Source organism: Canis aureus, chromosome 28, assembly GCF_053574225.1.
Source record: "Canis aureus isolate CA01 chromosome 28, VMU_Caureus_v.1.0, whole genome shotgun sequence".
Classification (NCBI taxonomy): domain Eukaryota; kingdom Metazoa; phylum Chordata; class Mammalia; order Carnivora; family Canidae; genus Canis; species Canis aureus.
In genome coordinates this window covers 5,098,161-5,111,834 of record NC_135638.1, presented here as the reverse complement: position 1 = coordinate 5,111,834, position 13,674 = coordinate 5,098,161, and the positions used below count along the sequence as shown (strand labels likewise).

Below are 13,674 nucleotides of genomic sequence, written 5' to 3'. Positions count from 1 at the left end.
AGTGGCAGTTGTGCCATGCATGTTTCTTCTTAGGGTCCTCAATTTAACTTTCAATCTCCATATTACTTTAGTGGTGAAAAATTCTTTTTATGGTTTCTAGAATATTGGAAGATTACAGGCTCTGCATATCTCCAGCAAGCAACGTTTCACTCATCCATGCTAGGCTTTCATTTCTTCCAGGATTGACTATTTTAATTTGTTCCTGGTGGCATTCCAGATTGTTTGCTAAACTGGCTGCAGATGGTTTTGAATGCTGCTGCTGCCAGCGTTCTTACTAGGACTTGATCTACAGATCATATTTCTCCCATCTTACAGTCTCTATCTTGGCTGCCTCCTAGACAGCATATGGTTTTTAAAATCCTTTTAATGACCTATAAAGCTCTCAATAGCCCTGATTCTGTTTACCTTTCTGACCTTTTAACTTTTTTACACCCCAACACAGACTCTTGAGTCATCCAATACGATGTTTCATAGCGCGAAACTGATGCTAGTGGGCTGATAATTGAGTTACGGTGCGGGCTTCCCTTGGCCAGTCCCAGGCACTGAATGAAGGGTGCAGAAAGAGCGCAGATTTTTGTGGCTAATAATGTTAGATATATTTAAGGACTAAGCAATTTTCTTGAATTCTTACCTTACCTTATTGAGATGTCTTTAGTTATTTCTTAAGTGTTTTTGTTTGTCTGTTTTTAATAATCTGGCTGGAGAAGTTAAATTAATGTGAAGGCCCCTCAAATGAGTACTTAGTGGGTGAGGTTTAGAGCAGTCATTGAATGAAAAAGTGCTGGAAGGAGACACAGCTGTGTGTAATGACCCTAGTTGTCCTTAGAAATAAAACAATATAACACATTTATCTGCTAGACCCACAGGCTGTAAAACCACAAACCGCAGCAAGGCACTTTTGGGCACCATCTGACGTGGTAGTAGGGACGATCAAATTATTCTCTGGGCATTGGAGGAGTAAAAAAAAAAAAAAAAAAAAAAAAAAAAAAAAAAAAAAAAAAAACCTAACTTAGTGCGTCCTTTTCCCCATCTTAATTACCATAAGTAGCAAGCAGGATTTGTTTGCGTTTCCTTGGTTGCTTCTTATCTATCTTTTCATAACTTCTCATATAAATTTAGCCAGGAACTAAATGGAAAACTATTTTTAATACATACTGTTGTGTTTTTCTTTTTTCTTTTGGGCCGGGGTAGGGGTCAGAGTGGGTGGGATGGGTAACTATTCTTGTTTTCCAAGTGTGGGAAGCAACTGAAAAATAAGACATAGAAAACAGAGAATTAGAGGTCAAATGCAAGCTTTATTATTAAGAAATCTGAGTGACGAGTATGGCAATAGATCTTCAATCAAATCAACCTGCTAATACTTTCTCTTCCCTTAAGCCTGGACTTAACCCACATGAAGGAGAGTTTGGTCTTTAGAGTAGTCATACATACCCAAATCACCACCTAGCACTAGGGCCAAGGAGGAAGAAGACAACAAGCCTCTCACCCTTCATGATTCAGTTTTTTAAGAAATTAGCTGAAAGAATTCTACTTCTGGGAATAGTGAGTTAGATTATTTGGATTATCTCCTCCTGTTGAAAACAGTAAGATATAGTTGAATGATATGCTCATTGCATATCGATTATATATAGTATGATATGTATTATATGGATAATATATATTAATGATTATTTTTATAATTACTAATTTATATGTAATATATATTAGTGGGAAACTGCACATCAAAGATTAAATATTTTGGAAAAGTCTAAACCTAGAAAAGCAAGCAGACGAACAGAATATCAGAGCATGAAAGCTGTTTGTTTATTCGTTTTGTGTTGTGAGGATATGTGAGAGTCACACATTCTTGGGCTTCTTGGTCTTCTGTATGTTTCTAGCCATTGGATATAGTGAAAGGACATCTTTTGGGGACAGATTTTATAATGCAGAGACCTAGATCCAAAGTAATTTGATACCCTTTTTTGTTCACAGAAATCTTATATAGTAAATGTATCAAATTTAATAAAGCATCTCATTGTCCAACAACAAAAAAACCCCAAATTAACATCAAGTTTTTATTTTTCATTTTTTAAAAATTTTATTTGAGAGAGAAAGAGCAAGAGCACACAAGCAAGGAGGAGAGGCAGAGGAGAGGGAAAAGGAGACTCCCTGCTGAACAGGGAGCCTGATGCAGGGCTTGATCCCAGGATCCTGAGAGCATGACTTGAGCTGAAGGCAGACACTTAACCGACTGAGCCACCCAGGTGCTCCTGGTTTTGTTTTTGTTTTTACAAAAGATTCTCTCCATAATTTATGACTTTGTCTCCTACATTAAGCTAGGACCTAAAAAAGTCTCACTCTGAGGAGATAAAGGCAACCCATATTTGAAAGTGTCTTCATCTTTCTTCCCAAATACAGAAAAGTCTGCTTTAGGGAGAAAAGTAGGAGAATATGAAAAAAAGGGGAAAATATCTAAGAACTTACGTGAATCTTCCTTATTATTATTATTATTATTATTATTATTATTAGCCCCAGGTTTGAGGTGATTCCTAATGGGTAATACTGCCAGGTATTTCTAGTAGAGGACACATTCACCCTAGGATTTAGGGAATCTCCAGGTAATGAAAACAAATGGAACAAAAGCATTGGCTGCCATCCTGCCAAAGATAAATAATTAAAAGGAAGCAAAGCAGTATAAGTGAGAACCAGCAAAAAAAGAGATTTCAAGTATTAAACTTACCAAAGATTATAAAACATCTATATTTTCTATGTTAAACAAAATAATTAACAGAATTCTGTTTCTGATTTGACAGTTTAAGCTCTATAAGACTTAGTCTTTGTAAACTACTAGAAAACTGGGGAAAATGTATGAAACAATTGTTTTTAGACATTGAAAACAGTTCAGAACTATGTGCTCTGCAAGGAGGGAAACAAAGGTAGTGAGCCCCACAATCACAGCAGCTCTGTGTCTGATAGCAATTTCTGAATTGATACAAAGATAGGAAACCCAAATGGAGTTCAGCAAATTTACTTTGTTGAAACAGAGAACTTGCAAGTAGAAAGTATCCTGGAGGGTATCATGCAGAGAAAGAGCTGTAGGAATCTGCATATAGATTTCCTTCAGCCTTTGCCTTGACACTCATCTGCACGTATGTAAGGTGAAACTCCAAAGATCATGCAAATAAACCCCAAAGAGTATAAGAGGAACAATTACTAGGGAATAGTAAACTGAACAGTGTTAAAAGTCCACAAAGACTGGGAGTCATTTGAGTTTCCACCAGTTATAGTGGAGAGATCTTGTAGAATATATTAGCATCTAATTAGAAATGTAAAAAGGTAAAAAAGTAGTAGTAGGACTAAAGAAAGGCTAGAGTAAAGCTACTCTATTTTGATCCTACAGAAGTTTGAAAAGAGCCCCAGAAAAGATCAAGATCAAGCTAATTCGCAAGTACCATAACTCCTTGCCAGAACAAAGCCCATAACTCTAAAGGAATATAACAAAATCCAGTACTAAAAAATCAAATTTAGGATGTATGGGATCTAATAAAAGTTAGTAGACTTGTGAAGAAACAGGAAGAAAAAAAGGAAGAATGCTTACCTATGAGAAAAAGCAATAAACAGAAATAGACCTAGAAATGACAGAGATAACGAAATTAGCAGATAAGGATTTTAAAAGACTCCTTATCAATGAGCTCCATACCTCAAGGATTTAAAGGGAAACAACAAAAAAGTACCAAATTCAAGGTACTTACAAGACAATGGGAAATTTAACTCTGGATTTTTGATCATAGTAACAACTTTCAAAGTTTAATCTGTGATAATATTATTGCAGTTATTTTTGAAAAATTCTTTCTTTTAGAAATACATATTAAAATACAGATAAAGTGAAATGTTCTCCAGGAATTGCTTCAAAATGTTACAGGTATGGAATAAATGAGAGAAGATATTCTAAGATTGGCTGTGAGTTGATAATATTGAAGCTGTGTGAGTATTAAGTTTACTGTATCTATTTCAGTGTTCTCAGGCCCTTACGTTATTTGAGAAGAGGGCAAATGTTTTGATTAGTTTTGCTAAGTATGCATGCTTTAATTCCTAATATAACCATTTGAGGAATAGAACCTAAAAGGTAAAAAAAAAAAAAAAAAGGGCAATTGGTACAAATATTTAGCAATACAAAAGTAAGTAATAGAGATAAGGAAAAATAATATTTATCACGGACAAATGCATAGTAGATATTAACGCAAATATATCAGTATTCACAGAATGCAAAGGGAATAAAAGTTAAAAGATAAAGATTTTCTGAATGAATGTTTTAAAAATCCAGTGATACCACTTAAAAGAAAAACACTTAAAATCTAAGGGTATGGAAAGGTTGAAAATCTGAAAGTGAGAATTTATACACTAGGCGAATACTTACCATTAGAAAATTTTTGTAGCCACATTAAAAATACGCAAATTAGATTTTAGATAAAATCATTAAGGGAGACAAAGAGGGTCACTTCATACTGATAAGAAGAAGATTAAATTTATCAAGAAAATATAACAATTTAAAATTTGTATGCACCTAATAACATAGCCTCAAGATATAGAAAGCAAAAATTTTCCATTTACTGAATCATAACAATTTCAAAGAATTGACATGATATAAGGAATATTTTCTGGTAAAAAGGCAAATAAAAGTTAAAAGTCAATAAAAAAAGAGAACTAGACAATTCCTAAATACTTGAGAATAAATCTTCCAGGAGTTAAAAAGAAATAAAAATAGAAATAATATATTTTGCACTAAACGATAAAGCTTTTACATGTTGAAATATACACACTGGAACTAGAGTAGTATTTAGAGAGCATTGCCTTAAGCACCTTTATTAGAAAATATGAAAGGTTAAAAGTACCCATTTCAGAAGTCTGAAAATAAACACCGAAAGAAACCCAAATAAAGAGGAAAGACTGCAATAAAGATTGGAAAATAGTGATATAGAACAGGAACATAACAATGGTGAAAGTCAAGAGGAACAAGAGTTGGTTCTTTGAAAAAATTAATACAATCAACAAATATTTGTCATATATAAGATGTGTCAGTCAAGGGACAAAAACCATACCAGTAATTTGAAGATTTAATATAAAAGATTACCGAGTGGCAGAGTATAAACTACTAAGGAAGGTCAAGAGAACTCAAACCAGTATAGCGACAGCGTTGAGCCGAGAGAAGTCACCCAACGAAGAAAGGGCCTTGGAAGAGGGTCCTCCTATAAGGATGAGGTCAGACTTCAGGGAGACATTGTGGCTACGGCCCACTCCTGTCAGAGAAATTTGCTGAGGGGCCAGGGTTGGTAAACAGGAAACCAGCCCCCATAGTGCCAGTAAAACTCACTAAGATCCTGACTGCTGGGGGGTGCTGTGAAACTCCCTGAACAGCCATCCACTGAATTGCCACCAAAACTCAATGTAGGGTGAGTGTCGTCAGGTGTCCCTGATGCTACCGGAGGATGTAAGCCACAGGAGCAAAAATCAGAAGACAATGGAAGCGGGAAGAAAAAGCCCCTTATTCCTGCAATGGCCCCCTCCCGGGCTTTCTACTCGAAAGCTTCACACTGTGTTAGCTGGCAAAGGAGAAATATGTGCAGGGCGCGCTCCAGCATCACAGAGCTAGGACAAGGAAGGGGAAGAGACACAGCGAATCAGTCACTGACATACATGGACTGTTCTATGGCAATGAAAGGAAACAGATTGCAACTGGCCATGACATCTTTCAAATGTAATGTTACCTTAAAGAAGCAAATTTCCAAGGATGTATACACTATGATTCCATTTTATTTATTTATTATTTATTTATTTATTTATTTATTTATTTATTTATTATTTTATTTATTTATTTATTCATGAGAGACACACACACGGGGAGGGGGGTGCAGAGACACAGGCAGAGGGAGAAGCAGGCTCCACACAGGGAGCCCAATGTGGGACTCGATCCCAGGCCCCCAGGATCAGGGGCTGAAGGTGGTGCTACCACCCGGGCTGCCCTGATTCCATTTTATATCAAGTTGCAAAACAAGGGTGGTTAATACATGAAGTACGGCAAGAACATAATAGCCGTAAAGTCCCTGTCATATCTCCAGGAGGGAAGGAAACCGATGTGGTCAATAAGAGCTGCTCGGTGGTTTCAGGTGGGGGCGGTCGTACCAGCCATACCCTTGTCTTGATCTGGATGGTGAGCACAAGATGTGTGTCCTTTATAGTAATTTGTTGAATTATATTTATATATTTAATAGTGCTATTGATAGAGCTACACCAGCTTGCTGTTCAGTGTTTGCCTATTTTCATCCTTTACGTTCAACCACCTTGAATAGTTAGATGTGTTATATCTCTTTCGACAGAACTCCGGGGATTCGCTAGGTGGGGGGGCATGAGCTGAGTGTGGAAGAAACAGTGGCTCTTAGGGGCAACTTTATGTTACATTTTGATGATGAATCTCGGTGCTAGAGCCTACGGAAGTGTAAATCACTTGTGCATATAAATAAACTGGAGCTCAGAGAAGTGAGTGATTAGCACAGGATCCCATGACGACCAGGGGCCTGGACCTCACAAACCTCCAGGCTGCCAGTTCAGGGCTATTGCTATTACCCCGCGATATTTTAATGTATTTTACCTATTACGTACCTTCAGAGAAGGCGTGCTAGCATTAAGAGGAGTCTAAGTGGGAACAAGTGTTGATCCTATGCAGTTCTCTCTGTAATTTATAATTCTAAAACGTTCTGAACACCCTTAAGAGGGGCAGGCTACTTTGATCACTTTTCTTTTAGGTTATAGTCCAACAACAGAAATAAGCATATATGTAAGTTTTGTCAGACTAGATTAGTGATTCTTGGAAGCGAGGGCCATGTTTCCCACTTCTACTCTTCCCTCCGCAGGGGCTATCATAATGCGGGACATGAGGAGGAGCTGCCTTTCTTCGTATTTATAGAAAAGCAGGCATGTACTGTAGAAGACCTATGGGTACATTTCCACATGCTTTTTCATTTTCTTTAACCTGAGAATTGTTTCCACTCTTTAGATAGGTTAGTTCTGTTCAAACTGGTATATTCCTCTACCAACGCCCTGAACCCACAGTTTACTCGATGTGGTCCTGACGTGGCCTAAGATTTTATGGATCCTATAGCTCTATGGGATAGTTTGGAGTTGTGTATTCACATGGATTCTTTTTTTGCTTGGAGGTGTCAACAAAATTTGAGAGCCAATTTGAGCTAAATAGCAATTACCGTCTCATGAAACTCAGAATTCTAGGAATAAAGCCAACTTCAGGCATAGCTGCATCCTAGAGATCAGAGATTATCATTAGGGGTCTTTCTTGGTCTTCTGCATGTTTCTACTTGACTTCATTCTCTAGGCAGCCTCTCTCCTTGTGGCAGTCATGGGACTGGAGTCCCTATTAGCTCCAGGGAAAAGCCTTAAGAAATACAGAGTGGCCAGTGTGAATCATGTGATCGCATTGCAATGGCCGGCCTTGGGTGTAGTTCTCTCCCTTTTGTGTCTAGAGAAAGGCATGGTAGTTTCAATGGATGTCCACTGGGACCATAGGGATGGGACAGATGGTATTCTCCGAAAGAACAGGGTGCTATAAGCCACAGAGGGGAGCCCAACACGCACAGATGGCAAACACCATAGCTTTCATAGTCCATTATGGGGTCAGGATTACTGCTCTAGGGACACCTGGGTGGTTCAGCGGTTGAGCATCTGCCTTTGGCTCAGGTCATGACCCCGGGGTCCTGGGATCGAGTCCTGCATCGGGCTCCCTGCAGGGAGCCTGCTTCTCCCTCTACCTCTATCTCTGCCTCTCTCTGTGTGTCTCTCATGAATCAATAAATAAGATCTTAAAAAAATAAAGAGATCACTACTCTAGAAAACATCGTCTTATTGTAGTGTGGTCCATATATCATGCAAAGAAATGTACAAAGAATAATCTAAAAAAATATTCAGTAGGAGGAAGATTACTTAGAAAAAATAACACTTTTTGACTTGTAAGATGTTTTAATGTTTTATACAAGATTTAAAAAACAAACAAAAACGACCTCTTGGTCTCAGGTGCTCCTAAAATTTTCTGCTGGAAATTTAAATTGGTATAACATTTCTGGAAAACAATTTTGTCATTCTATAACCAGAGACTTAAAAGACCTCATAGAGTTTAACCTAGGTACTTAGCTAGGTATATATCCTTCTACTATATATCCTAGATATATACATCCTAAGGAAATAATTGGCAAATTTTTATACACGAAAGATTGCGTATAAAAATGCTGATCATCAGAATATCAGAAGTGATGAAAATCAGAAAGATTACATGTACTGCAATAGGAGAATGGTTTAAAAATGTCACGGCATATCCAAATAATAGAATATTACACAACCATTACAACTTCCATATATTCAAAATGCTCAGATGAAGAATCCAGATTCAAAACTGCTCATTAAAATCCATATTTCAAAAAAAATAAAATAAAATCCATATTTCATGTTTATAAATAGGTATATTTATATGGTTATAGCAAAATGGCAACAGCTTCTTTCTGGGGAGAGAGATTACGCGTGGTTCTACATTAACATTTATATTTTTACATATATAAAATTTACATTTTATACATATTTACATTTTATATATATATAATAATATTTCTATTTTTCTAAGTAGATAATCTATAGTTACCATAGATTTTTTTGGAAATTCTTTGTCTGCTGAAAACTATATCCTAGTTAACTTTAATCGTGCTATCAGACACTGTCAGTTAAACATTCCAGGCGCCTTGTCACTAGCTGGGCTATGACAGCAGTAGACTGACTCCTTCCCACGGAGCTCAGTGCAAAGGAGAACAGCTAAGAAGCTCTCAGAGCTGAGCACACAAGCGGGTTTGCGAACAAGCGAGGAGAAAGCCACTTGGACACCCGGAATGTGACAGTAGAGTCAGGGTAACAAGCATATCCCCTTCATCATTCCTAGGTGGCACTAGGGGACCTAAGCTTCCTGCGGGCAGGGTCTGTGTCCCCGTCCCCCCAGCGTGGCTGACAGGTGCAGGATGCTCAAGGAGCGGTCATCGAACACGTCCCTCTCTCCCCCCGCGTAAGTAACAACTCAACGAACTATGCCAGCGAGCCCTGAGACACTTTCTCACTCTCCACCTCTGTCTCTGAAATGTCTCAGTGTTGGCACATGTGGAGAGAGGCCTGTCGGTTTGTGTTGATGGAGAAGAGAAGGATGCACGTGAGGCCTGGAGGTTCTCCAGCTGATTCCCGCCCTCTCGGCTGCTGTGACATGGTTGTCGTGCAAATGGCACGTAAACGATGACCGAACAACACTAACATCAAACAAAAGGAGCCCGTGGATTTTCTGAGCAACGAGGAATAATTTGCCAGGTGCAGGCGTGCAGGCCGCACACTCAGGCTGCCATTCGTAAGTTCTGACATTTGGCGATAAATATTGGGAGGGGGCCACGTCAGCAGTCCTGGGGGCGGGTGAACTGCAGTTACTTGATTTATGGAGTTCCAAATCAGGACAGAAACTCCTTCCTCACCTCGAGTACATGCAGCGATTCTTGGCAGTAGGTACGGATGGAATAGAGCTTACCTAAACCTGCTTTCCATTGACTTTGACCCTTGTGTTTGCTGCCGCTAAGGAATCGAAAATGACTAAAGGCAGCAAATAAAACCTGTGGCCAGGACATAGCTCTGCAATTGTTTGGCAAAGGTTAGGCTCACTGAGTGAATGGGGAAAGAAAAACAACCTAGGAATCCACAGATCGAAAAGATTTAAATGTGTTTGTTACAGCATGTGCCCCCAGATGCCTCCTCCTAGAGCAATTTCTGCGCAGGGGTACATGCCACAGGGAATGTATTTGGTGTATATGTAACAAATAAGGGAAATTTCACCAAACCCTTCTTGGACAAAAGCCTATTAAATATTCCCTGTCCCGGATTCTTGGGGGTGGGGGGGCACAGCAGTGTCGAGATGTCTCAGGCATTTTGGGCCGGGGAAGCACCCACGAGGGGGTTGGAATGAAATTGAGAGTGGGATCGTTGGAAATCCACAGGGTACGAGGAAAGCAGGGCAGGCTAGCTTCCAGGCACACTGCTCATTGCATGACCCACATTTAAACCGTAGCATCCTGCTGAAGTCAGGCCATGAAGGGGATGCCTGGAGGGATCCTGAACAGCAAGGGGAGGGCAGGCGGGCAAGACATGAATGCGCAGTATCCAGAGTCAAGGAAATTAATTTCCTCACAAGGCTCACGGTCACGGGGCAGAGCCAAGAAGCTGAAGGCAAAGGTGCAAGTTACCTGGGCAGGTAATGAGGCAGGGGGAGAAATGCATCATGCTTCTATTGGGACGCCGCTTCCTGAAGGGGGCCCCTGAGAACACCCGATGGGCACTGGGGTCCCCGTGGCATCTGCCACATGGGGGGTGCCAACGCAATGACAGCCAAGTGGGCAGAATGGGGAAAAGCGAACCAGCAGGTAGCATCAGGCTAGAGTTGTTCTTGCTTTGCTCAAAGTAACTCAACTGTTGAGTTATTTCCCACCTTGAGAGATCGGAGTCGCTCCTTTACAGCAGCAGTTCGCAAACCCAACATGCATCAGGATAACACGGGTGGCTCGTTTTGTTTGCTTGGTTTTGCTTTACTGAACATAGTTGACATGATAGCATTAAGCCATTCGGGTGTACAGCATTGTGACTTGGGATTTATACCTATTGTGAGGTGATCACCACCCTAAGCCTAGTCCACATCCGTCACTGTGCATAGTCACAATTTTTTTTTCTTTTGATGTGGACATTTATGATCGCCTCTTTGCAGCTTTCCAATAGGCCGTAGAGTATTTTTACCCAGAGTCACCATGCGGGACACGTTCCCTCCCCATGACCAATTTATTCTATAAGTAGAAATTCATACCTTTGGACCCCATTCGGCTTGTTAAGGCTTCGGATGAGGCCGGTCTGGTTGGGCCTTGAGAAGGTGCATTGCTCAGTCACCAGGATACACAGATCTTGCCGGGCCAGGCGACAGCGGTGGAGACCTGGGGCCTCACGGCACACAGGGGCCTGGGAAGGGTTTACAGGTGGTTTTGATTCAGTGGAGGTTTGTTTTCCTGCCTCGGCTTCCCAAACGATCAATTTCATGAAAAGACTAGTAGGAGGAAGTAAGTAGAAAGTAAACATATTAATGTTTAATAATTCCTTGGAGTATGACAACTGGCAGTTTGCCTGTCATATATTTTGTTCTGCTTCATTTGTCCACCGGGACTATGGACTCAGATCCCCCGCTCGCCTCCTCTCTCTGCGGTAACCGTCTCCCTTTCCTCCAAACTCGGGTGGCAGCCCCGGGTTCTGAGAGCCTGCGGTGGTTATGTGGAGCCTCCAGCCCTCCCCGTGGTGCTCCTGCTATTGCCACCAGGGCAGCAAGGCAAATTCAAAGTGAATGACTGGCAAAGATTATACATTTCTCGGGAGACTCTGATGCCTTTTTTTGCACAACCAGCTTAATTAAGAATCCTTGGCAATATATTAACCACAAGCTTATGGATCTCAATATGCCAATCAAACATAATGAGATAAATGCAAATGTCAAAGCACAGACTCTTTGCCTAGGAATATTTAAAGGCTTAAAGCTGAATCCTCAGTCAGTTGGCAGAAAGCAATGGGAATAGCTGGGGTCTGGTGGGGGCAGGGTTTGCCCATTATAATTTAAATATCTATGGCGTGACCTCCAGGACTGAGCTACTTCGTATCTGGGTGCGGTGTCAGGGTGTGAAAATAAAGCCAAAAATTTTAGGGTGAAAACCGGACGCTGAGATAACAACCGACCACGGCAGTAATATATCCCGAGGGGCTGGCCTACTTCCAGGAATAGGGCTAGAAGTCTGGAGCCAAAAATCAAAGCCTGCATCCCAGGTCTGTCGCTATAAGATCTTAGATAAGTCAGATGACATCTCTGTTCCAAATACCTTGTGAAGTAGGAAGGATAGCAGATGCTTTTACTTGTTTCATAATAATGCACATCAGAAAAAAAAAAAAGAGTTATAATTTACTTACATTCATTTATCTTTTTAATGACCAGGTTAATCAGTGGCTAACATAGAGGACTGTCATCTCCTTGGTGTATCTGGCCCTTGGCCAGATCTGATGAACGTTTAATGGTTGGACAACTTGCAACATAAAGCTCTAGCAGATGGTTGTTAACCTGAAACGCATGTTCTGGTGGCTGAAGGGCTTGGCCTTGTGAGCTTCGCCGGTGTTCACCAATTTTACTCAAGACCCGAATGTAAGTCCGGTTGGTTATCAAGTTTGCGAGGGACACAGATTTGGAAGAAATAGCTCATATCTTCTGTGAGTAAATAAAGAACCAAATATATTTTCTTTTCAGTTTGACAATAAGGTGACTTCAAAGAGTCACATTTTAATAGATATAAATGTAAGATCCCCCACCGAGATGGAAAAAAAAAAAGACTAACCCTCCCCCCCCCCAAAAAAAAAACCCAAACAAACCCAAATTCTATATAGGATAGGTGACTTCCACATGTGTGGAAAAGGTGCTAAGATTTCAATATGAAGCATTAATGTGGTTTAGCTTCTATGAAAGTTAATGTGATCTTAGTTGCCTTAATGGATGATGATACGCAGAAGAGTGACACAGTTGCCGTGAATTAGCCAGACTATATCCAGACCGTCAGCTCCAGTTCTGGACGCCTCTCTCTTAAGTACAGAGGAAAGGAATCGGGTTGGGGAGGGGAGGGATTTCCTATGAGGTGTGGTTGAACGAACTGAACAATTTTAGTTCCTATAAATAAAAACTGAAGGAAGAACATGAGCTCTGGTTTAAAGTGCTTGAAAGACAGTCATGGTGAAGAGAAACTACTTAATAAAATAATATTATTATTTATAAAATATCACTTATATTTATAAAATATAATTTATAATACATTTATAATTTATAAAATATTATTATATACTTATAAAATATTATTATTATTTTCTGCCGGAGAGTGTAACTAGGACTAGAAGGTAAAAGGCAGATGTTAGGTCAAGCAAAGAGAGACATTTTCTTAGAAAAAAAAAAAAAATTCATCATGGAGACACACACACACACACACACACACACACAGTTTAGAGACAAATATACTATGAAGCATGTAATTACAAATTATAGTTCTCTTCCTGTTTCCCCACCCTAATCCTTGCTGCCTAGAGGCAACCTCTTGGAACTATTTTCGTTTATTCTTCTGGTATTTTCCCGTATTTTGAAATACCGTGCATATTCTGCATTTTAAAAGAAATGCCCTCAGGGGATCCCTTGGTGGCTCAGCAGTTTAGTGCCTGCCTTTGGCCCAGGGCATAATCCTGGAGTCCTGGGATCAAGTCCCACACTGGGCTCCCTGCATGGAGCCTGCTTTTCCCTCTGCCTCCCCCCACCCCCATGAATAAATAAATAAATAAATAAATAAATAAATAAATAAATCCTAAAAAAAAAAAAAAAAAGAAATGCCCTCAAAGCATTGTCACAAATGGCAAGAGGTCATTCCTGTTTATGACGGAGTAGAAGTCCATTGTGTATAGACCACACCTTCTTTCTCATTCACCTATTGTGCACTTAAGTTCTTTCCAGGTCGTGGCTATTGTAAACGATGCTACAACATAGGGATCACATATATTTTCAAA

The 13,674-nt window shown here is 40.0% G+C and overlaps 1 long non-coding RNA gene across 2 annotated transcripts in view; it reads right to left on the bottom strand.

Annotated features, from left to right (window-relative positions):
* The window catches only part of LOC144300165 (uncharacterized), a 40,361-nt gene extending 29,680 nt beyond the window's left edge, over positions 1–10,681 (bottom strand). For both annotated transcript variants that reach the window (XR_013366761.1, XR_013366762.1), the window contains exons 1-2: positions 10,544–10,681; positions 1,156–1,246 (exon numbers count right to left, since the gene is read on the bottom strand). This is a non-coding gene — a long non-coding RNA (uncharacterized LOC144300165). The remainder of the gene's footprint in view (positions 1–1,155; positions 1,247–10,543) is intronic.
* Between the last annotated feature and the right edge of the window lie 2,993 nt (positions 10,682–13,674).